We start from the raw sequence: 19,548 nt of genomic DNA on the forward strand, positions 1-19,548 counted from the left end.
TATTAGTAATAAGACGGATACGAAACCGTTTTAAATTCTACGTCACTTTGACACTGTTTTGTGTCAGTGTACAGATGTGTAAAATAAATATCTTCTTGAACAAAATATGTGTTAAAACCGGTTAAGGCTTTGCAGGAGAGGTAAAGAAATGGCATAAATTTTTAAATAATATGTCCTCGATCACATTGTAGTCTGACCGCCCAGTTTTAATATAATAAAAACGGATTCCATCAGACTAACGACAGACGAAGAGACGTTTTAAATATTGATACTAATTGACTTTAAATAATTTGGATGTTTATATGCAGAAGAGATTTTCTCGCAATGCGCTCAGTGAAATAAAATAAATCAAATTAGTGACTATAAGTATTACAATATCTATGTAGTAATGTAATTGTTTTAATTTCGATAAGTAATGATCTTGATTGCGGTTTTAGTAAGACAAGTAAGTGACAAAAACGTTTAAAACAACGCAATAAAAAAAAAGTACGTAATACCATAATGTCTATGATTGTGTTTTCTAAAAAACGAAAAAACCGACTTCAAAATTACATTGACAAGTAATACGACGTAAAAAGACGAAAAAAATTAACAAACGCACTAGTCGCCACTACGGTTTTCGAAAGTTCCCCTCGATTTCTCTGGAATACCATCATCAGATCTTCGATCTTCCTTATCTTACCTTTACTACCTTTGAGATATCTTCTTTTCAACAAAAAAAGAATTATCAAAATCGGTTCATAAACGACAAAGCTATCCCCGAACATACATATATATATATATATATATAGGTTGAATTGAGTAACCTCCTCCTTATTTAAAGTCGGTTAAAACAATATCAAATCTTCTCGTCAGGTTCTTTCAAATAAATCCGGGCACGAAAGAAAAAAACACTTTAAACCTTCACTTCTCTGACGTGGAATCATTAATATTTTAGTGTGACACCGGTTTGTAACAAGAATAAGAACTTGTGACTTCATCGTTTTGCCTTGTCGGAACAGCGACGGCGAAATATGCGAACCTCCACTACGCGCTTAGGTAAAAGACAGTAAGCTCCATACTACTTTTTAATTTTATTGCCATAACATTTATTTTATGGTTGCAATTATATGAAACTAAAATGTATTATTTATTTATAATAGCTCAAACAAACCAAAACTGATCTAGATTTTCCAAGCTTGAGATTTTTAAATTCACTGCCTTTTATCTAGAGTTTATATCAAGATCCTAAATCATCATCGCCTTTTCAGATTTAATTTATAAAGTTTTTTATTATACTTTCTACGTAGCATTTTTTTTATTTAAAAAAAGTCTCAAAAAAGTCCTAGCAATAAACACTAAAGTTTTTCTACTAGAATTTTCTTCATTTTCAATCATTATTTCTTGTTTTTTAAATATTACATTATTGTTTTACACCAAAAATATATTCAAATCTTTTCACTTACAATAAAGTATCATCATTGAGACCGCTTGTCTGTTAATTCATAACAATTTAGTTCTTCAATGAAGTACTGTCTAGCGATTTGACCCTACTTAAGAGACATTTACTTGTCCATCAACGAAGGGATTGCAGCTTGACTAGACAATGATAACAACAGCGTCTCATGTCACATAATCACAAGTGCTAAAAATTGGAATGACACAGTAAAACGTAAAAAAAAAATGTCTATTACTTTACACACACTAAGTTCAGTATTGGCAAATCATTAATTAAGTAAACTAAGTAAAAAACTACAAATAACACTAACATAGGTTTATATATATTTGATCATATAGGTTGAACTTTTTGGTTTAAAATCACTCTGTAGGTAGAAAACATATCTACATAAACAATACGTATAAATATCTTTTCTATTTTTATTAGTCATGTGAAGTATATTAAATATCGTTTTAACGGCGGTATATAACTGGAAGACATGCACATTAAACTCATAACATACTGTACCTGACAATTGCAGATTGCCTTAAGTTTTTTAAGAATAAAAGTACTATTTATTACCTTTCCTAGAACATAATTTTTTATCGTATTATTATTATTTAAAAAAAATTTAATTACATTTTTTTTTTAAGTTAAGATAAATGTTGATTATATGGTATAGTTACGTACTGTATTTTGTTTGTTTTATTTTCTTTATTTTGGTTATATGCGTTTATTCTACAAACATATACAAACTGACAACAAGACTTTTAGAAAAATAATAACAATTTAGGTTAATTACATTTATTTACATTTTGTCATTATTTGCAAATTAATTACAATTATTAATTGTTTTTAAAAACGAGAGGTTTTGGCAGATGCAGATTCGATATGACACACTTCTCTAGAATCTCGAAGACGAACAATTGCATCTGTCAGTTGCGTTACGTTATTGTCAATTGCGATTTAAATGCCATCGACGCTATTTCAATTGTTACATAAACATTTTTTCTCAGTAGTGTTTTTTTATGTATCGTTCATGTATTGTCAATCAGGTAATGAATCAGCGTAAATAAACAACACCTGGATCTTTTAAACGCTTACATTTCTGTCAATGAGTATCAATTAAAGTTTTCTTCAATGTATCTAAAGCTGTCAGTCATGGTTTTTATTATAAGCATCAGATGGCAATCTTCACTTGTTGCAAGTTATCTGCCGTGAAGTTGTGTTCGCAGTGAAGAAGTGTAATGAATTAAGTCCCAAACTTTTCCTATATGAACAAGAGGCGAAGGCTTGTGAACGCTTGTCCAGTAATGGCACATTATAAACTCAATCAACCAATCAATCATAAAAAAAATGGTGTGTAAAATTACATTATTTCGGCGTTGTTAATATTTACATAGCGCTGTTTACGTATCTGCACCGCGCCTGTAATTTCTCGTGTCATACGAAATCAGGGCAGTTATTTGTTAAAAATTTATCGAACCGTCGGACCAACATAACGGAACAAACAAATAAGATGTATTACCCTTCTCTCGGTGTCAGATAAAAACGAAACGTATCTTTTTAAATTAAATTGGTCAATTAATTTCGTAAAGGTTTCGTTGAATAAATATTTAAACCATTTAAAAATATTTAATGAGAAATAGTGTGACAGCATGTACAGATAAATGTGCGTATAGTTTATACACACTAAGAAATGTAATTAAATAACTGGCTGTGCCTCGCGATTGCAGCCGCGTAATTTCTAATCCTAAAAAAAAAAAAGTATAAAAAGTAGTTTAAAAGAAGTATAAAAAGTTAGTATCATTTATAGTACAGGCTATTTTTATAATATTTGACGAAGCATTGGTTCTATGGTCGTGGATTCGATCCCCATGGCAACATTGTATAAGCCATACAAATGTAAATATCCTAATAAGGACAAATAATAATGCCTTAAAATTTTCGCATCTTTATCTGTCAAGATCTGTAAATTCTGATTACTCAGTAGTCGGAACCGTATTGCTGCTTGAGATCTAGTCCAGCGTTACCTGTTTGACGACATCATTACTTATTCGTAGTAATACATACTATGTATTTAATTTTTTATTTATTTAATGACGTACATGCGACAGAGTAGAAATTAACCCATTTACAACATCGGTAGTCGTCAGTTAGATTCCGGCTCAGCTAAATTATATTTATTTATTGTATAATATATACATACATATTTGAATATAATATGACAGTTTACGTTCATTTAGTTTGTTAATACATATGGTTTCACTTTACATTGTGTATAAAATATTGTACGATAATAATCAAATATAAAATAAAGATTATTAACGTGTGTTCACAAAATAAAGCACTAGGTACGACTAAGTCTTAAGCCTAGACAATATTAATATTCAAGTTGACAGCTGTAGTATTAGAGGATAATTCTATATCAGTTAATTTAGTTCTATGAAATAAGTAATAAATAAATTATGAACCATATAATGTATATATAATTCTCATAATATAATTGTGAAATCCTTTATATCAAACTTTCTCATATTTCGCAAAAACGACCTCTACCGAGTAAAAGTAGATTCCTATCTCGCACTTCGCTTCCGATTTGTGAGAAATGTCCTTCTCAAAAGATGTGTGAACGTGCATTATGTCGTTCATAAAGGCTTTTAAATTTACGGGCAGATGTATTTTGGGCTCCATTTTGTCTTTGTTTTAAAACGTCGCATATCGAATTACGTATTTTTTTTATTTAAAATATATTCATGTAGTGTAAGGAGGCCCTTAGTTGTGTTACTTTGTAAGCAAGCGTTGACCTCACGCTGTGTGACCAATATATGTAATATTTCTCGTTCGCTTAGTTTATATATTAGTAATATATGTTATGTAGATATTTCAAGGTTTTATTGATATAATTTACGTTGAATATATGTTAAACGTTTATAAAATATTCACTAAATTTTTGACATGATATCAATAATCCCTTCAGGTTCTTTGACGTTGTTCTATCTCTTCTATCTTTTGCAATAAGTCATAGCGCGATTTTATATTTTTATCAATCTACGCGAACATAGTATTATACAAAAAAATCACTATATGTATATTTCCTTTTTGAGGGATCTTATCGCAAAATAGCCATTTATTCCAGACAACTACCGTAGAGGGGATAATATGAAAATATGAGGTTGTATGTATGTACAGTTCTACCTATATAGATTTTAAAAAATGTATGGGACAAAAAATATACTATAATAATAATAGGTATTTGCAGGTAATAAGTGTTTTATTTTAAAACTACATACAAAATCAATTAATTATACTTATTAAAATAACTCAAATGTAAATTAGACTTATACAAATATATACACAGAGTTGTTGATATTAATTTAAAAATAAATAAAAATGATAACAAATTATTCGATTGTTTCAAGAAGGAAAATCATTAATTTTGTCATTGAAATTATAAAATCGAGATTAGAATGCGACAGAACTGCATTAATTAACGCTTGCTAATATTAATAAATTGTGTTATTTATTGCTTTCTAACCGACACAAGTTCAGATAGCATTTTATGTGCTTTGTGTTAATTTCCATTTTGAATACTAAACGTGGAATAAAATTAACATATTATCTGAGAGCATTTCGTATCACATAAAGAGATTATCGTTTTTATTACATATTTATAATGATTTTGTATTAATATTATACCTTTGAAAAGCTATAAGTATTTATACGTTATATTTTACTTGACATTTGGTAAAAAAAAAAAAAAACTAATCATATTACGAAACTTTAGAAACTTAGACTATAGAATTATTCTAATCAACTTACTATAACTGTTTTTAATCGAAAATAAATTCAGCTTTATAAAGTTATAAATAAAGGGGAATATCAATTAATAAATATAACGCGGAAGTAACTTCCTGCTTCTTAGAATTTTAGACCGAAACTGATAAACACAGTTGAAGAATTACAGTGAGAAGGACATCTTTATTGCAAATTACCACTTTTTTCTACATAGACACAACTAACCATAGCTAGTAGGTATACATTATTATTATTATACAAAACGAGTCTCAATGAAAATAATCTAACATAACTTGTATAGGAATGTTAGTTATAATGAAGAGAATGTTATTTATAAATAAATCATACAAAAGTAGAACAAGATATGTACTTGAATATCGTTTCAATGTCACGAATGCATCAAACACGTGTTACTTCTCGTACTTTTTACAGAATTGCGATGTTTCAACCGACAAGATCAAGGCCGCTAATAATGTTGCAGTTTGTTGGCCGGCTGACGTAAGAAACAGCTCAAATGCGGCTGAACCAGCTACGTTTTTGTTACGTACCGTTTTCGATACGTCACATTGTCAAGTTCTTTAACAATGTAAACGTGTAGTCAATGATAGCGTACGTCTAGCGTATTTGAGACTCACAGTACACTCGCATCTTGTGCCTTTCCAAATATTTAGTTAAAATGTAAGTATACTCAAACATTTGTATCACTTTTAGCAAACAATTTACACGCGAAAACTATTTAATTGCGAAATTAAGATGATTATAATGTGTTCTTTTTCTGTATGAAAATGGAACAAAACAAAAATGGAAGACATTTTAAATATAACAAAAAAAAAATTATGGAAACAGATCATCCTTTACAAACTACTTCGTAACGTCTAGAAAAATCATTATCATTTTAATGATGCTTAACTATTATTCAATTTATATTACAATTTACAATGATTTAAAATAATGGTCGTTGCCAATACCACTGACTTGGCTCAGGGTAGCTCTAGATATTACGTTAATACTGTATACATGTATAAGTAATATAAGCATAGTTAGTCTCTTTCGCTATAGATAACTGTATACAAATATACATACGAGTATATACGGAACTAAGAAACACGTGCAAAACGCATTAAATCAATATCAAGGTCGACACACAATGTTGCAATTAATTGGCACGCATTACTTCTTATAAATTACTTCTACATTTTTTGTTAAATAATAATAAACTACACGTATACATATAAATATATAAATAAAAATAAATACAGTAATAAAAATTCACATAAATAAAATCTAATTCTAAATATAGTATATACGCATCTATATGGCACAAACACGTTTGTTCATTTGGTTATCGCCTTTTTAAATATTCACGAATGTAAATTAATGTAAGTAAAGATCACTGTTAAGTAGTTAGATAAAAAAGATTTTGCTTATATATAAGGAGCGTAACACTTTTGTTTTTAATAAATACACGCACGTCTGGTTTGACTTACATGATCTTATGTAATTTCAAGGCCGTTAAACATTGTTGCAGTTTATTGGCCTACTTGCGACGCTCGTTGAATGAAGGTTTCATTTCGTATACAAATCTCGGGTCTTGTGTGTTAGATTTTTGTACACACTTGACTGATTATATGTTATTGACATATAGATATCGTTCCGTGTTTCCGTGTTTTCCGTGATTCCGTGTTTTTTACATTTTAAATAAGAATACTTACAAGATAAATTAGTATTTTTTTTTTTAATTTTTGCATATATCTTATCTGCCAAGACAAGACCTTGAGTGATTAATGACATTATTTGCAGCTTCCTATGACCGTTCCACTCTTGTGAGTTATCGTATTATGTTTTATAGCCTATCCTTTATAACCAGACTAGATATCTAACTCATATTTTACAATTAAAAATTTAAATTGAAAAATATGACAAAAACAATATTTTCTGTTTATTTTATCATAGTAAAAATATATCTCTATAGTTATTATTTACTATAAGAGGTGAGGTACTGGTGGAAATATCTTTCTAAAAATCTAAAGGTAGGTAGGCCCGATTAGTGAATAATTGTATTTGCTTGCAAACGAAAAGAAACCGACTTCAATTACATCAACAAGTAAGACAACGTCAGTAGACGAAAAAATAGTCAAGTAAATACGCGTTATTAAAGATTACTCAAAAAGTTGGTATCAGATCTCGATGAAATTTAAATGTGACCACACGATAAAAATCAGCTTTCGATTAAATTAAAAAATATACAGCGTAGGTCAACGAAAAAATTGTCAAGTAAAAACGCATTATTAGATATAACTCGAAAAGAAGTTGTTAAATCTCAAATAAATTTAAGTGGGACCAAATGAAAAACACCACATTTCGAAAAAAAAATTTCGTCGAAATCGCCACCCAGTCAAAATTTCTGAAGTAACATACATAAAAAAAGTACAGTCGAATTGAGAACCTCCTTCTTTTTTGGAAGCCGGTTAAAAATCAGTACCACACAGTAGACTACAACCAAATAATGCTGTGATTAATAAGACCCTAAGAACGACTGCAACACCAGAAATTATTGCAAGGTGATTTTCCATAATGAACCGAGTTTGCTGATTCTTTTTTTGTTGGAAAGAAGATAATTCAAGGGTGGTACCATGATAAGGAAACCAGAATCTGATGATGGCATCCCAGAGAAATCGAGGGGAATTTTCGAAAATTGTAGTGGTGACTGAGTGGTTTTTTTTTCGTCTACTTACTGCTTTTATTACTTTTTTATTGCTTGTCGATGTAATTTTAATAGGTTTTTTTCGTTTGCGAGAAAACACAATTATTTTATATTAAGTATATAAGTAATAAAAAACTAGAAATAGAATTATTCTCTATAACTATTTATTGACAGAATTTGTAACAAATGTTTTTTCAACGACAGCGAAAAGTGTTTTTTTTTTTTATATTTAATTTGTAATAATTATGTTCATGTACGGCCGCCTACTTTAAGCGGTTTTGTGCGGCTTTATACACGTGTAACGGTCTAATTGATTTAATATTGCCTTCGTAGAAGATTAAAAAGGAATACCTGCACGAATGAAAGAAAATAAGTCTGTTACGTACACGTACAGTAAACTAATTACTTGTCTTCTATAAATGTAATAAAGTTGTAACCAACCGATCCTTGTATGTTACGGAAATTAGAGAAAGAAGTAGTAATTCTTTAATTTTTACGAAACATGTTATTTTAAAACACTGGATATATCGGCGACATTGCAACGCTACGGACATGGATGACCGTTAAGCTAAAAGTGTTCATAATGGCCGGACAGTGAAAGTTTAAAAAGTTATAACGTAGAAGTTATAAGAGTATTTATAAGAGAAATATAAACAAACTAATTTTTTTTTTTAGCTTTTGTTCTCTCTGTGTCTGTTTTTTCAGTTTCTGCAGCATGAATTTAAATACGGTATTCACAATAGTAATCTTGGAGGTATGGCTAACGACGCGTATATAGGCGCAGATCGAACCCCGCTCACAACAGGCATTGTATTGGCCATATATGTAGATGTTTGTCTTGGTCTGGGCGATTTCGCTTGTGTATTGTGTGTTTCCGGCCCCCACAGGAGAAAATCCTACTGGGGCCGTTGAGTGCAAAGCGTTTATATGTTTATTTATTTATTTACAATTTTATATCTGTGTAGACTTTACCTTACTATTTATTTTTTGTAAAGTGAAAATTATACGTTCATAACCTAAAGCGATACAGTATTGCTGTTGGATTACAAATCGATAGGAAAGCTTTTTTATCTTTCTCATTTAGAATGAATTGACCCCGCAGTATCATGCGGTAAAGTAACTTATAATAATAAATTTATTTTATAAAAAATGGTTCATCTATCAAATTATAATAATTATTATAAACCTATACCTAACCTAACCTAGCCTAAGAATCGCTTTGGTGTAGCGGTGCCAGTTGTCAATTAAAACACCTACGGTATTTATACAAATAAATCTTTCCGGTTTGGATGGCTATCATTGTGGGTCTCCCTATCTCGCCTCGGATAACAAGTTAAGGGGCTACCCGGCCGAATTTACTGTTTTTACATTCCTTATAGTATGCTTGAACGTTGAATAAACAATAAAGTTCTAAAGACAATATTTTAGCTTGATAATTGATCTGTAATTGTGTCTACTGATATATTGAAAAATTTACCTTATCACGAGAAAATGAATTTTTCGTGAACGCTTTTCTCGGTCTAAAATCCGTATAAACTCGCTAATTATGCAACGCATAGACATGAAACTTTAACCAGTAGTGAACAATGCATTACTCTTCAATACTGTCTGCCAATTTTTCAATTAAATAGATAATTTTTGAGAAATCTGTAATATTGAATTTCGTAAGTAAACCGGGCAAGCGGGTGTCTGCGCGGGCGACGAGGAGCATTCGCCTCTCGGCCGTTGTATGAGGAGCTTGTGTCGTTTGATGCGACGCGCGCGCATTTATTGTTTATTATTTTATTTTTATTGACCCTACAATTTTGACATTTGTGTGATAGGACACTGTAGACACTTTAGTTTTACAAGTGAACGAAAGGACGCATTTACTTATTTGCTTGTGCAAATACTGTTTATTTAGTTTTATAAGCGAGCGAAAGGACGAAATAACTACCTATTTGTTTACTTGTGTAAATTGAATATGCCGAAAGTATCAAAAGTGAAATGATATCAGCAACAAAGGCTCACGGAAATAAAAATCGCAGTGTAAGTACTTAATTACGTACTGATTTTTTATCGTAATTTTATATTGTATTGTAAGTTTATTACAATACAATAGAACGTATTAATAAAATTAATATAATATCAATTAAATTTACTAAAATTTACAATATAAATAATCATCTTATTATTTTATTTACAGAGCTCAAAGAAAAAGACAGGTACTACAACAACTCGATGGAAATATAGAAAACCAAGATTTAACTTCAGAAAATTGTCAACTTCGAACTTGCGATGTCACACAGTAAGTAAAATATGCTAAGAGTCACACCGCATTATTATACACTTCCTGACTGGGCTTTGCGGACTTGGTGCGGTTATAAAAAAAGTAAATCGGTATGTGAACCCGACTGCTTAAATCGCTGTGAGTGATTTAAAATCAAGTCCAGTACTTAGTATAGGAATCTAGATTGAGTACTGGACTTGTTTATCTTTCTTTTCAGTTTTTATGCAGTCGGTTTTTATTTATTTCTTTTAATTTCCTTTTTTTACTTAGGATTAGTTTAAATGAAAAATGAGTACCTAGCCAGGAAGTGACATTTTAATCGTAGGCATCGATTACGTAATAGTATAAGTTTTGTGTGTTATATGTATGTGTGTATGTAATTAATTATGTATGTATGTATGTTATATTGTGTATTCTTTTTGTCTTTATTCATACTATCTAATGAAATGACAGACCTACTTATAATCGACGAATAAAGTATTTGTATATGTATATTATTTATGAATGTATGTTTTAGTGTGTCAAACATACCTATATAGTACCAAAAAAAAATGCAGCAATAAGTGTACTAGTATTTGTTTGCGTGGATGTGTGTGTAGATATGTGTCTTTGTGTTATCTTCTTCTTCTTCTTCTTCTTCTTGATTAATGGCTTTCAATGTGCCAAATGAGCACAGATGATTTCGCCAATGTCACGTAGAATGGAGAATACACGAAGGAGATTGATCGGTGCGATTGTGTTATCTTAATTCAATGTGTACAAAATGTAAAATATGTTATTATCTTAGTAAATGTATATTTTTTTCTAGGACTACCTTCAAAAAAGTGCCACAAGGTCTAGATTTAACTACGCCTATGGCACATAAGAATAAGTTTGCAGAGTCAACTAATGGGTTTAATTCAACCTATTGTCAGGGATTAGAAAGTGAAGAAAAAGAGGTATTTCCATTTTAGTTATCACTGTATTATTTTACCTTTCACATTTTCTTTCTGGTAAACAAATAAAATATGTGTTCAACTTTTTGTTCTCGATTCAGTTATTTTTTTAATTTCAGTATACTGTTACTACGGAACCGGAAGAAATTATATCCGATAAATACGTCGGAAGGAAGATTGTGGCCATATCTCAATTCAAAAATTACTCAACTTTTGTAAACATGGCCATCTAGCGTATTCATCGAATGATATAATACTAACAGGAGAAAATCAAAATAGTCTGATATCATTATTTACTTTTCAGTGTAAAATGTATAACGTAACTCTTACAATCGAAAATGATATCTGTGAAGACAATTATTTAAATTTGAATGCATGTGCAGTAGCTGGTACCATCGCAATAGGATGTGGCCGGTCACAACTTGAAGAAGTGTTGTCAGCTATAAATTTGCCTAGTTTCACTGAAAATACATACGACCACAATCACAAGGTTATTGGCAAACATCGTCATCTCATTGAGGTGAAATGTCCCATTACAGCGCATAGAATCGGCATAGACGAAGCTATTAGGAAGAAAAAAATAACCGTCTGGAAAATAAATAAGAATGGTCAATACCACATTAACAAAAATTGGTATTACCAAATTCAAGGTCAATTACATGTAACACAAAGCAAAAAATGTATATGTATATGCGGTATGGGGCAGTGAAAATGAATCGCTTAGAATCGAAATTATTAATAAAGACGATAATTTTTGGCAGAAGGAAATAAAACAAAAGTTGACAAAATTCTATATTGACTGCATACTTCAAAAACTGATTGATCCGAACACATTATTTAAGAAATATACTCAAATAAAAGCAAAAATGTAACCGATTCATATTTAAAAATAAAAATCACAATTTTAAATCAATGAGTGTATGTTTAATCATGTGTACTCAATATAATAATTGTGTTTGCAGGCAAACGAAAAAAAACCGACTTCAGTTATATCGACAAGTAATAAAACGCAGGTAGACAAAAAATTAGTCAAGTAAATACGCATTATCAAAGATTACTCCAAAAGTTGTAATCAGATCTCGATGAAATTTAAATGTGACCACATGATAAACATCGGTTTTCGACTAAATCAAAAATTGTCAAAATCGGTACATTAAAAAGTTATGCGGATTTTCGAGTTTTCCTCGATTTCTCTGGGATCCCATCATCAGATCCTAGTTTACTTATCATGGTACCACACCTAAGATATCTCCTTTCCAACAAAAAAAAGAATTATCAAAATCGGTCGATAAACGACGAAGTTATCCCCGAACATACATAAAAAATATATACGGTCCTCCTCCTTTTTTGAAGTCGGTTAAAAAGAGTAGGATTTTTTTTTATTTATTCGGCCCGCTGACTAGTGGTCTCTTTACAATCGACTATTTGGCTAGTCGGCCAAAGCTATAATCAGCACATCTATACTAATTAAATTACTTACCAACAAATAGATATCCAGGTATTTCTTTTTAGTCCATCCCTAATTGCAAATTAACTCTGTAGCGTATTTAAATAATTTGCAAAGTTAGTATTCACATATATTTAGAAGTGAATTATAAATAAAATATATTTAGGTATTTTAATCTGTTTGCGTTATCAACTCTCGGCCTATAAAATCGATTGATGACTGCGCGTTGTAATAATACGCAACAAATCCGCTAGATGTCTTATTTTACCTCACGCGCTTAAATACGTAAAAGTTGTCAGGTGAAGAGCGGGAAGGGGGCGGTCAAGCGAGTTGAAACGCGCGAGGTCATTCAGATAGGGTACGCCCTTAAGTAGTCGGCCTCGGTTGGTATCATAAATACATGATAGCGATCGGTCCTCATAGTAGGAAATATATCTGCCAACCCACAATGGACCAGCGTGGTGGATTAAGCTCCAATTTTCCCCTAAATGGAGAAAGAGGCCTATGCCCAGCAGTGAGATGTTATAAGGGTAAATCGTATAAACACATACTGAAGCATAAGTGCATAACAAAACAGGTGTTTCTTCTTAAAGACCGTTTAATGACTAGCATAATATACAGCTTTTGAAAACATATAAATCGTGATACCTATAACGCATTCTTTTGTTTTTAACTCACCGAGCTGCCTGTAAGCACATCGGACCTAACCTCACCTGTTTTTTGAACGACATACATTTCTGAAGACCGGCCATCCATCTTGTCGATGAAAATAAAGGAATAACCGCTCTAAATCGCATTAGGGTATTTACAGACTAAAGACTAAGCGATATATTATTTATTTATTCGATTATAAGACTTATTTTTGAAAATTAGTAGTGAATAGTTGCTGTTCATTGCTGACATTTTGATTTCTGCAATGTTAATCATATAATGATAAATAAAAATTGTGTTCAAATAAAATTTTATACACGCATAACACCTAAGAATATTATATCAAAAACCAAAAAAAGAAATGTAAAGCTTTATTGTATAAGTACTGTGAATACATTATAATATTTTTAAATTCAACAACTATTCATAAAATACATAAATATCCGTGAATATAATATACCATGAACTTAAAATTAGTTTTAAGAATTTTTAGTCTCGTATTTTATTAATAGGTTTTCAATTTATGTAAACGCGCACTAACAAAGATGCGAATAAAAATGGATCACATCACTCCTTGTCTTATAATATGCTTTTTTTTTACACTAAAATTTAAAAGAATAAAAATTAAACTGGATTTGTGCAGGTAAATCAAGAGGACGAGAAAGTGCAAAGTGCAAACAATCATACCATGCAAAGCAAGCTAATACGCTTCACTAAATAATGTATAAAATAGGCCAACTACACTGCTACGTTCACAAATATGCTGAAGACGGTACTTACTAGTAAAAATTCAAGCTCAACTCTTTAATAGATAAGACCACTTATAAAAGATAATAGGTTTATTTTAATTAAAGCATACATATTAAACAACAAAATATCTCACTATACTAGAAAAACTGTAATTTTCCAGATTGATGTGGAAATCATTAATATTCACACCACGTCCACATAAACACACACACACATACACACACATACACACACACACACACACACACACATACACACATACACACACATGCACGTACACACACACCCACACATAAATACACAAACACACCCATACATACACAAACACACCCATACATACACAAACAACCCGATACATACACAAACAAACCCACCCACGCATTGTTTCTAATCTACTCAGTATAAAAAATAATATCAATAATATTACACAAATATTATCTTATTTTATAAACAAATACATAATAATTTAAAATTTAAAATGATCTATTATTATTATTTCATCTATTTATACATTTTTCAGTAAAAATTATATATTTAATATCACGCATCAAAATAGCATAACTAACATTATTACCTCATTCTAAATTTATTAAATTATACCACAAAGTAGTTATAAGCATCTACTTCAGGATAACCAAAGTAATTACTGTTAACTAGCTGTTTCCGTGACTTCGCCCCCGTGGAATTTAACCAAAAAGTTATTGTTCACTTTGCAGAGTTATAAAATAAATAAATTTCTAAAATAAAAGCCTAAGTTACTCCTTATTACATCAGCTATCTGCCAGTGCAAGTCCTATTAAAATCGGTCCAGCCGTTTCAATGATTAGCCGGAACAAACAAACAGACAGACAGACAAAAATTGTAAAAAATGTTATTTTGGTATATGTACCGTGTATACATCCAGATGCATTTATTAAAAAGCTTTTATTTTAATATAACAAACAGATACTCCAATTTTATTTATTTGTAATAGAAGTTGTATATATTTAATTTTTTCAATCTATCTTTTAATAGGTAGTTAATATGTAACGTGTGTTATAGGCCTTAGAGCGTTCGTAATTATTGAAAAAATTGATGACTCAAAATCATACGTTTCATTACATGAAATTTCGAGAGCCGGAACACAAATTCAATTAGAAACATTTTGAAAGAACTTTCGATAAAAAATTATAATTACTAAAACATTAACGTTAAATGTTGTACAGTATATATATAAATTGTTTTACAAGTGTATTTGTGTTGCAATGTAATAAAAGATATAATTATTTTTTTACTTCCGGTGACTTGACATGTTAAATGTAGGCAATTTGCAGTTGTACCCACATGATTTATTTAACTTATAGTTGTTATTATTTAGTTAAACCAATAAAACTAATGTAACTGGATCTATTTTTACCATAAAATGAATTTCGAAAACAAAAGAAAAGATAATTGTGTTTGCTCGGAAACGAAAGAAAAAAAAAACTGGCTTCAATTAATAACATCAAAAAGTAGAAAATGGACAAGTAAATCATTCACTAGAGATGCTTCAGAAAGTACTCGCCAGATTTTGATCAAATTTAAATGAAACCACATGACAAGCACCAGATTTTGATTAAAAAAAGAATAATCGAAATCGGAAGGTATACTCAGTAAACAGTTACGAGATATCACATATAAAAATACAGTCGAATTAAGAATCTTCTCCTTAAGTCTGTAAAAATGGAAGGTATTATACATTCAATAGTAAAGCTAACACTGTAATTTTTTAGATTTTATTCTGTGTGTCTAACTGTCTTGATCTTGGACTCACATTACTGAAACAACATGCTTAAATATTGTGTTAACGTTAAGTCAAGGGCATAGCTTGTCTTACAAATAAAATTGGTTGATAGAGGTTTTTATTCAATAATTCAGTTAAAGACGGTTCGTTAACGGACATTATACGTACGCTAGATTCAGTATTGTTTTTTTTCTTTTTTTTTAAATCTTTTATTTAATGGGAATAATTCAGTATTGTAAATAAACAAAATTAATCACAATTATTATTAATCTTTCACTTTTGTTTATGAAGAGAAAAAGTCTGACATAAAGTTATAGTTTGTGGTTCGTCAGACTTCTGTATTCGTATAGTAAAACCAGAGATGGATAGATTATTGACATGACAATCCGTGTGTAATCCGTTCAGTCGTTAAAGCGGGCCTCAGTTAGATAAGACAGGTAATATTTACATGAATTATTTATTTAGATTACGGATTTTTTGCATATGAAAGTTATAGAAAAATATAATTGTATATTATAGTGATTCGCGATATGAAAATAATGGATCAAAATTATTGCTTAGTCACGCGTCTTGATCTATTATATCGTAGTAAATTAAAACGCCGTGTTCAAATTGGCCAGTTGAACGTTTCATTGAGATACAGTATAGCAGAACATAGACAGGACAGGATGTGATGATGATGAATGTATTCTATCTCATTCTATCCTAAACATTTTTACGTGTTCTTTATTGCAACAAATTTTCGTTTCATCGAGTTTCAAATCACAACAAATCTAAAGAAGTTTTACTTCAAAAATTCACACTTTTATTAATCGTAGTTTTAATATAACAAGTTTAATATGTTTTTAGAGATCGTGTAAAAACACGAAACACTCTGCGGTTATATTCCGTGTAATTGGAGTTAAGTTACTTATTGCTAAATCGATCGAGTTACATAGTTCGCACCTACCATGTTACATTATTAAAATGTTATCAAATCAATAATATCGGGTTCGCTTATCGCAATTCACTTGTACACAACGAACCCTAACGAGAATTAAGGGAAGAAATCCTACGTTTAAGTTGATGTATGTATTCGTGTTAGTGTTTAAAAGACTAATTGATTTTTAATGTGTTGAAATTGTTATCTGTACTAATAATATAAAAAAAAATCTCCGTTCTGCTGTATTTTTTGTGTATTTGTTTTTTACCTCGTAACTTTTTAGTGGGTTTACCGATTTAGATTCACTTCAGCTTATCGTAGTTCACTGCTGGACATAGGCCTCCCCAAGTTCGCGCCAGACATCCCGGTCTTCCGCAATCCTCATCCAGTCTACACCGGCAATCTTACGTAGATCGTCGGTCCAACGGGCCGGAGGACGTCCCACACTGCGTTTGCCAAGACGCGGTCTCCACTCTAGGATCCGTCTACTCGTCCTGCGACACAGATGGCCAACCCACTGCCACTTCAACTTGCTAATTCTGGTGGCTATGTCGGTTACTTTCGTTCTCTCGCGGATAGTCTCATTTCTAATCCTATCTTTGAGAGAGACCCCAAGCATAGCCCGTTCCATTGCACGTTGAGCGACTTTAAACTTGTGGACCAGTCCCTTCGTCTGTGTCCACGTCTCGGCTCCGTATGTTAACACAGGCAGGACGCATTGCTCGAAAACTTTTGTCTTCAAGCATTGCGGAATCTTCGAAGTAAAGACTCGACGGAGTCTGCCAAACGCCGATTATACGATTTAGATTATTTATTTTTTATTCGGAAGCTGGTGTTTGTCACGTGGTCACGTTTAAATATGAGCGAGATAGAGAATTAAATTGTTATTGTTTTATTCTTATTTTCAATTTCATTTTTCAATTTCTATAGGTACTAGCTGACCCGGCAAACATTTTTACTGGATTTTTTTATAAAGATTTCCATTTTTAAATTTAATTTGATAAAAACCTCTTCCTGAAAATAACGAACTTAACCATGAAATAATTATTATCTAATTTGGTGTATTAGTTTAGAAGCTATGCGTGAACATATACATTTCGACTATTCATTTTCATTTATATGTATTTGTAATAACATTTGTTGATTTGTAGTAAATTGCAAATAAGTAAATATTCAAATTGGAAGGAAATATTCCAGCCTTTTTGCTAAGATCAAAGTATAGTATTATATTTTCATCGTCATACTTTATAAATATTCCAAAATTGCCCCGTTTTAACAAACTCATCATCTCTTGCAATATATTGTCGCGAAAGCCTAATAAATTAAATATCTCTTAAAACAATCGGTAGCAGCACGTTACAAAGGACAATATGTGTAATAAATTGAGTAATGTCGGCCAAGTGCATGAGCGGATTACTATCAGCCTACTCTTTTATGTATAGCCTAGCTATTACTTGACGCTTTATTTTATCTTTAGCGCTAGTGAAGTATCACGGGAGTTTTTAATCATTTACTTATAAAGGATTTCATTGATCTTTGAAGATATCTTGTTTACGTTGAGACGTTTAGAGGTGACATGTTGTTATTATATATATACTATATGGCGCGTTTTGTAAAAAAAGTATTACCTTTTACCTTCCTTAATATATATGTTCCCGTCATTAATCTTGTTTAAAATTTTACATACTTCTCATTCGTCCGCTCAAGTTGTAATGTTGACTTTTGTTGTTATAGTTTTTTTTTTTTATATATTTATTCATTACATAAATTTTATCATTTAAATTTAGTTCTTTCTACATAGGAGAAAAAAAATTGAGCAATGATTATAGATATTATTAGTTAGGTATGAAAATATGTAATAAAAAGTAAAGTTTAAAAATGTAGGTAAAGTAGGAATTTAATCAAATGAAAATCGTGCAGCTTATTTAATGTACATTATTGTGTATATAACAAGTTAAAGGCATCGTTATCTTTTTTTAAGACATAACATAAACATCCATGGGTTCTTAAGTGCGCATGCCTTTTTTTACATTTTAATTATCAAACATTCGGGCGTATTGGTTTCAACATTGTATGCTTCAAATTACGAACTAAAGCTTAGTAATCTCTAATTTGATGGTGAATCCAGAACTGACCCTGATATATATATATCAGGGTCAGTATCTGTATGTAGGCTAACGATTAGAGGCATTTTTATCTTATTGTAAATGACCTTCTAGAATATCAATTAAAATTAAAATGTGGAGAGTACTTAAACAAGAACCGAAATCGAAGAACCGAATCGGAACCAGATAGCTAAAGAGGTAATTATACTAATTTAAGACTTATTTCATTGTAATAAAACATAATTTTGTTACTTTATGGACATGTACATATGACAAAGTTTGTTTATTAATTGTCTATTATACATATTAAAATTGTATGAAATTATTTGAAAGATTGTAAATTGGAAAAGTTTATTTTTACTTTCAAAATTCAAGAAACGCGTTTCGATCATTATAAAGAAGACTTCTCAATCCGTTATAAATTTATAAGATGAATTATATTTTTATATAGCAAGCAACTAGCTGCCCGGACAGACTTCGTTCTGTCAAAAGTTAATAGTGAAAATTGTTTTATTTTTTATTTATTTTTTTTAGCATTAAAACCTTCTGTAACCTTCTGGGCCTTAAGGAATATACAAAAAAAAATGCCGAATTGTTCGAACCATTCTCGTGTTATGCGCTTAGCAACATTCATTTTTATTTATATATAAGATAGGATAGATAATGAAGAAAATAAGATCATTGTGTTAGAAGACATACACGCTAATGGAACGTAACAAATGATTCGTGACTGATGTGAGTTCTAAGTGGTTGAGACCGTAGTAACTAATTGAGAGCAGTTAAAGCCG

The 19,548-nt window shown here is 30.7% G+C and overlaps 1 long non-coding RNA gene across 2 annotated transcripts; it reads left to right on the plus strand.

Moving 5' to 3' along the window:
• The first annotated feature begins 9,492 nt into the window (after positions 1-9,492).
• LOC123662206 lies at positions 9,493-12,138 on the plus strand. Of its 2 annotated transcripts, XR_006744451.1 has the most exons (4): positions 9,493-9,947; positions 10,105-10,206; positions 10,997-11,126; positions 11,243-12,138. It is a non-coding gene; the product is annotated as an uncharacterized LOC123662206 (long non-coding RNA). The 2 variants fall into 2 exon arrangements; XR_006744450.1 differs by having other exon boundaries at positions 10,997-11,254.
• Positions 12,139-19,548: the final 7,410 nt, after the last annotated feature.

Source organism: Melitaea cinxia, chromosome 18, assembly GCF_905220565.1.
Source record: "Melitaea cinxia chromosome 18, ilMelCinx1.1, whole genome shotgun sequence".
NCBI lineage: Eukaryota > Metazoa > Arthropoda > Insecta > Lepidoptera > Nymphalidae > Melitaea > Melitaea cinxia.